This window comes from Oratosquilla oratoria, chromosome 42 (genome assembly GCF_046742065.1).
Source record: "Oratosquilla oratoria isolate Oo_2021 chromosome 42, ASM4674206v1, whole genome shotgun sequence".
Taxonomy (NCBI): domain Eukaryota; kingdom Metazoa; phylum Arthropoda; class Malacostraca; order Stomatopoda; family Squillidae; genus Oratosquilla; species Oratosquilla oratoria.
Genome location: NC_134818.1, coordinates 35,088,083 through 35,095,582, shown reverse-complemented (window position 1 = coordinate 35,095,582; position 7,500 = coordinate 35,088,083). Strand labels below are relative to the sequence as shown.

The 7,500-nt window shown below is 51.6% G+C and overlaps 1 protein-coding gene across 10 annotated transcripts in view; it reads right to left on the bottom strand.

The window, feature by feature from the left end:
• The window catches only part of LOC143021739 (carboxypeptidase D-like), a 241,539-nt gene that overhangs the window by 65,769 nt on the left and 168,270 nt on the right, over positions 1 to 7,500 (bottom strand). The window lies entirely within an intron of this gene.

Below are 7,500 nucleotides of genomic sequence, written 5' to 3'. Positions count from 1 at the left end.
ACCACCGCTCCCTCTGTTTTTCCTTCCGTTTCCACCCCCTCTCCCTCCACACCCCCTCCCTCTGATTCCTCCACCTCCTCCTCCTCCGCCTACCCCATGAAGGCTGCGCAAGAACCTAACCTAAGGCAATCACGCCCCAAGTCCGGGGCATCCAAACTTGAATCCTACCAACGTAGCAACCGCTCACGCTCCCCAATCCTAAGCCCTCGCTTCTCCTCGTCAGGGGCAAACAAATCCTCCTCCGGGCTCCCGCGCCGCGTGGCCATACCACGTGCCAGCTCGACTGGGAGGCCTAAGTTGAACCTGACTAAACTCACAAAGGAGACGCTGCGGGACATAATCCCCTTCACCAGCACTACTCCAGACACTGTCCAGTCTAACGATAGTGCATCCTCCTCCTCCTCCGACAGCGAAGTGCTAACCCTCCAAGCCCCTAAGGCTAACTAAGCTTCCTCTCAAAACTCCCTCCAGTTAGTGGGACTCACTGAAGCCAACTATTCCTATGGATAGATTGGATTTACGTGTGTTCTACCAGAACGTCCGTCACTGGACCCCACAAAGGACCAGCACCTTGTTAGAGATTGCCAGACACAGTCCTGATGTCATTTGTTTGACTTCGATGGGTGATCCAGCCCCCGACTCTCTTCCCAAGATTCAAGGCTTCAACACTTGGAGTCGGGGTCTTGCTTTGCACTCGGGCGTCTGTATTTTAGCCAGGAAGTCCCTTCAGGCAACTATACTTGATCAATTTCACTATGAGCAGATGCTCGCGATCAAGTTGAGCACCATTCGCGGCCCCATCCTCCTCTGTACCCTCTACCGCCCTCCCCGTATCCCCATCCTCCCCTTTGTTGACATTGCTAAGGTGATGTCATACAAAGTCCCAACCTTCTTCATTGGCGACTTCAACTGCAGGCATGCTGCTTGGAGCCCTGGAACGCACAACAGCAGCTCAGTGAGTCGGCAACTGCACTCTCTTACTATACTTCACCGGCTGAAGTTCCTAGGTCCGGACTTTCCCACATTCATAGGTCATGGATTGCATGGTAAGCCCGACCTGGTGTTCTCCAACAGCCGAGCTTTCTTCCTCAACTCTACTATCTCACCCGGTGCCCCCACCCTCTCAGACCACATACCCTTAATCCTTCGCATCTCCACCTCACCCATCCTTATCCCCTCGGTTACGTTACAGTCAGGCCGACTGGGAAGGCTTCAAAAACACTCTCACGACATACACCAACACAAACATGAACAATGCTCCACATGCGGCGATAGAGCAGGAATGGCGCTCACTTACAAAGTTGGTCAAAAACGCTGTAAAAAAGCACATTCCTAGTACAAAGCACCGAAAGGTTGCCACGTTCACCACTTCTATGCGCACTAACAGACTACGCATTGCACTGCAGAACAGATTTACAGATCTATTACAAGCACCCCTAGAGGCCCGTGTCGCCATCCTACGAGACATGCACTGGCTACAGAATAACCTGAGGAAGTCCCTCTACATCGATTCACATCGTGAGGAGGAGCAACTGATGGCCTCGCTCTCCGGCGCCTGTGAGACGGACCCTTCCAAGTTCTGGAGGACTCTCAAACGTCAGCTGGAGGAGTGCTCTGTGCCTCCACCCAAGGTCATCAACCATCTTAACCACTCTGCACACTCCCCCAACACCAAGCTGACCTTCTGGCGTCAGCATGGAGTGAGGTCTTTAAACCCCATCCTGTGCAAGGACCACATTGCTTTAGCGCCTTGCACAGTGTTAACTCCTTCATGAACAGATGTAGTGACCTCATTCCCGACGGGACTGTTGATCTCTCTCAGTTAGATGAAGATGATCCCCTTATCTGCCCCATCGTTATGGAGGAGGTAAAGGGGGTTATCTCGGCTTTAAAACTAAAATCCCCTGGCCCCTCAGGCATCGATGCACACATACTCAAACGTATTCCAGACAACATAATCTCACACATGACAACACAATACAATAGCTCACTAGCCTCTGGGTACTTCCCACAACTATTCAAGGCCTCACACGCCATCCTCATTCCTAAACCCCAGAAACCCGCCTCCGCCCCCCTTTCATATCGGCCGATCTCCCTTCTGGAGTACTTTGGTAAGGTGTTTGAGCACGTCCTATGCCGCCGCCTGACCGTGTACTAAAAGACGAAGAATGTGCTGAGGGATTGCCAATTTTGTTTTCGGCCGGGGCGCGGTGCAGATGACGTAATATCCATAATCACTCAATGGGTTCAAAGACCGCCAGACGGTCGCCCTGGTAAGGCCATTTTGGTTTGTAAGGATGTGGAGAAGGCATTCGATACTGTCTGGCATGAAGGCCTTAAGTACAAATTGTACCACAACTTCGACTTTGCCCTGCCGTTCACAAGGTTGCTCTGCAACTACCTGGACGACAGGACAATAAGAATAAAGTGGCGGGGCTGTCTGTCCCAACCTTTTGTGCCGAAGGCTGGAGTACCACAAGGGTCAGTCCTTGCCCCCACTCTGTACAATCTATATACGAATGACCTGCCAGAGCCAGCTTATTCACGCAACCAGGCTCTAACTCTTTCGTATGCGGACGACACTAACCACATCAGCAGACACAAAACGCTGCAGGGAGCGTTACACGTAATGCAAAACATCCTTGACGGGGAACACACGTGGGAGCAACAGTGGCGCATTAAGACCAACGCGTCGAAATGCAATGCTGTATTCCTCTGCTGCAAGCGAACCAACAGAACAATCACAAACACTCCTCTTAAAATAAACAACACAAACATCCCAGTGAAGGACCATACCTGTGTGCTGGGTAGCACACTTGATAGTGGCCACAATTCCGCAAGCAGGGAGCGAAGGCTAGGGCTGTGCTGGGAAAGCTAAGACGCTTCAAAACTGCAACACTGATCACCAAACGTCGATTGTACCTAGCCCTCGTCAGACCGATTCTATGCCAGTCCCCGGGACTAAGCCAGCTGACATGTCCTACTAATAACTACGAGCATTAGAAGGTTCAGAATGCCGCTGTCAAGTTCATCACGGGTTCGCGATGGAGCGACTTCAGAACCACTGAGTCTCTACACCGAATTTCCAACATCCGTCCACTCAACCAATACAAACACAAGCTTCACTCAAGACACCTAGAAAACCTGCACGACAGACACAAACACCTGATACAACACATTACACCTAGACCACACCGTACAGACTATCTGTCAGCTGTGCCCGTCCCATGTGCGGTGTACACGATAAGACGTGTATAACCGTACCTATTAATGATATACCCCTTCACCAGCTTTGACTGGTGATAGCAATAATGATGAAATAATAATAGTAATAATAATATTGCATGTAGCCCAATAACTGACAGGCTACAAGCATACTCAACTCACACCCAACCTGGGGAAATACAGGAGAGCTCATGCCTTACCTGGGGCTAATCAGGAACGCGCTCTACACGCGGGAAGTGTACTCTACTCACTTCCCGTAAGATACACACACACACCTCTCACGAACATAGCCACGCCACACGCACAAACATCTACACTTACCTTTTCTTCGACTAAAATTAGCTTCCTTTCGAACTTTCTCTTCTACTACATCTCCTCATTTCAGTTTACCTCCCACTAAAGATTTTTCCGTTTTTCCACCTTTCTCTCCTACTACACCTCCTACCATTTTCTGAACTTTTGGTGATTGTAATCTGTTTTTAATCCCGGCGTCGGCGCCCCCGTCCAAGCTCCCAGTCCATTTCTCCCGAGCCACGACCACCAACTGCCCCAAATCGCTCGCTAATTCGCCCGGTGGCAATAGCCCTCTTTTAAACGCTACTATCTTTTCATTTTCTTACAGACATTCTTCCCCTCCCACAAAAACTGATCCCGCGCAAGCGGGTGGTCTTTCCTAGGAATTCAGAATTCAGAATTCAGAATCAACACAGCACTCCTAGAGGTCGGACGTCTCTGCACTCCAGCTCTCTCAACAAACGCCCAGGAATCTTCGCCGGCCGGTGGTGGCGAGGAGATATATCTCCTTTGCTGCTGCCGGTCTGGCACAGGCTGACCTCTTCGTTGACGTCGGCAGGCGGGTTTACACCAAGACAAATACACATATTTCCCAAGTCACGTAATTCTCTGTTTTCAGAGTAGTGCTTGGAAGAAAAGAGGCACACGCACAACTTGCTCGTTGGCTTAGCAGAGGCCCAAACCGTCTCTCACTCAGAGCCCTCGATCTGATCGCGGGCTGGTCGACGGAGAGATTTGGGACACCTCTCTGTCTAACTGGCCCGCAACCTAACGCTGGCCTCTTCGCTGACGCTGGTGAGCGAGTTTACACTTCTAACATTTTACACACAATTCCCAATCGCGTAATTCTCTGTTTTCAGAGTTGTGATTGGAAGGAAAGAGATCATACAACACCCGTCCGCCTGCCCCCCCCCCCTCGCACCGCCACTGAATAAATTCTACTGACCTTCAAACCCAACCTGGGGAAAAGCAGGCTACTCAGGCCCACCTGTGGCTTATCAGGAACGCGCTCTACACGCTCGCCGGTGGTGGTGAGGAGATATATCTCCTTTGCTGCTGCCGGCCGACCTCTTCGTTGACGTCGGGAGACGGGTTTACACCACCCGCCTGCCCCCCCCCCCCTCGCACCGCCACTGGATCAACTCTACAGGATTTCAAACCCAACCTGGGGAAATGCAGGCTACTCAGGCCCAACCTGTGGCTTAACAGGAACGCGCTCTACACACGGGAAGTGAACTCTACTCACTTCCCGTAAGATACACACACACACCTCTCACGAACATAGCCACGCCACACGCACAAACATCTACGCTTACCTTTTCTTCGACTAAAATTCGCTTCCTTTCGAACTTTCTCTTCTACTACATCTCCTCATTTCAGTTTACCTCCTACTAAAGATTTTTCCGTTTTTCCACCTTTCTCTCCTACTACACCTCCTACCATTTTCTGAACTTTTGGTGATTGTAATCTGTTTTTAATCCCGGCGTCGGCGCCCCCGTCCAAGCTCCCAGTCCATTTCTCCCGAGCCACGACCACCAACTGCCCCAAATCGCTCGCTAATTCGCCCGGTGGCAATAGCCCTCTTTTAAACGCTACTATCTTTTCATTTTCTTACAGACATTCTTCCCCTCCCACAAAAACTGATCCCGCGCAAGCGGGTGGTCTTTCCTAGGAATTCAGAATTCAGAATTCAGAATCAACACAGCACTCCTAGAGGTCGGACGTCTCTGCACTCCAGCTCTCTCAACAAACGCCCAGGAATCTTCGCCGGCCGGTGGTGGCGAGGAGATATATCTCCTTTGCTGCTGCCGGTCTGGCACAGGCTGACCTCTTCGTTGACGTCGGCAGGCGGGTTTACACCAAGACAAATACACATATTTCCCAAGTCACGTAATTCTCTGTTTTCAGAGTAGTGCTTGGAAGAAAAGAGGCACACGCACAACTTGCTCGTTGGCTTAGCAGAGGCCCAAACCGTCTCTCACTCAGAGCCCTCGATCTGATCGCGGGCTGGTCGACGGAGAGATTTGGGACACCTCTCTGTCTAACTGGCCCGCAACCTAACGCTGGCCTCTTCGCTGACGCTGGTGAGCGAGTTTACACTTCTAACATTTTACACACAATTCCCAATCGCGTAATTCTCTGTTTTCAGAGTTGTGATTGGAAGGAAAGAGATCATACAACACCCGTCCGCCTGCCCCCCCCCCCTCGCACCGCCACTGAATAAATTCTACTGACCTTCAAACCCAACCTGGGGAAAAGCAGGCTACTCAGGCCCACCTGTGGCTTATCAGGAACGCGCTCTACACGCTCGCCGGTGGTGGTGAGGAGATATATCTCCTTTGCTGCTGCCGGCCGACCTCTTCGTTGACGTCGGGAGACGGGTTTACACACCACCCGCCTGCCCCCCCCCCCCCCCCCCCCCCCCCCCCCCCCCCCCCCTCGCACCGCCACTGGATCAACTCTACAGGATTTCAAACCCAACCTGGGGAAATGCAGGCTACTCAGGCCCAACCTATGGCTTAACAGGAACGCGCTCTACACACGGGAAGTGAACTCTACTCACTTCCCGTAAGATACACACACACACCTCTCACGAACATAGCCACGCCACACGCACAAACATCTACGCTTACCTTTTCTTCGACTAAAATTCGCTTCCTTTCGAACTTTCTCTTCTACTACATCTCCTCATTTCAGTTTACCTCCTACTAAAGATTTTTCCGTTTTTCCACCTTTCTCTCCTACTACACCTCCTACCATTTTCTGAACTTTTGGTGATTGTAATCTGTTTTTAATCCCGGCGTCGGCGCCCCCGTCCAAGCTCCCAGTCCATTTCTCCCGAGCCACGACCACCAACTGCCCCAAATCGCTCGCTAATTCGCCCGGTGGCAATAGCCCTCTTTTAAACGCTACTATCTTTTCATTTTCTTACAGACATTCTTCCCCTCCCACAAAAACTGATCCCGCGCAAGCGGGTGGTCTTTCCTAGGAATTCAGAATTCAGAATTCAGAATCAACACAGCACTCCTAGAGGTCGGACGTCTCTGCACTCCAGCTCTCTCAACAAACGCCCAGGAATCTTCGCCGGCCGGTGGTGGCGAGGAGATATATCTCCTTTGCTGCTGCCGGTCTGGCACAGGCTGACCTCTTCGTTGACGTCGGCAGGCGGGTTTACACCAAGACAAATACACATATTTCCCAAGTCACGTAATTCTCTGTTTTCAGAGTAGTGCTTGGAAGAAAAGAGGCACACGCACAACTTGCTCGTTGGCTTAGCAGAGGCCCAAACCGTCTCTCACTCAGAGCCCTCGATCTGATCGCGGGCTGGTCGACGGAGAGATTTGGGACACCTCTCTGTCTAACTGGCCCGCAACCTAACGCTGGCCTCTTCGCTGACGCTGGTGAGCGAGTTTACACTTCTAACATTTTACACACAATTCCCAATCGCGTAATTCTCTGTTTTCAGAGTTGTGATTGGAAGGAAAGAGATCATACAACACCCGTCCGCCTGCCCCCCCCCTCGCACCGCCACTGAATAAATTCTACTGACCTTCAAACCCAACCTGGGGAAAAGCAGGCTACTCAGGCCCACCTGTGGCTTATCAGGAACGCGCTCTACACGCTCGCCGGTGGTGGTGAGGAGATATATCTCCTTTGCTGCTGCCGGCCGACCTCTTCGTTGACGTCGGGAGACGGGTTTACACCACCCGCCTGCCCCCCCCCCCCTCGCACCGCCACTGGATCAACTCTACAGGATTTCAAACCCAACCTGGGGAAATGCAGGCTACTCAGGCCCAACCTGTGGCTTAACAGGAACGCGCTCTACACACGGGAAGTGAACTCTACTCACTTCCCGTAAGATACACACACACACCTCTCACGAACATAGCCACGCCACACGCACAAACATCTACGCTTACCTTTTCTTCGACTAAAATTCGCTTCCTTTCGAACTTTCTCTTCTACTACATCTCCTCATTT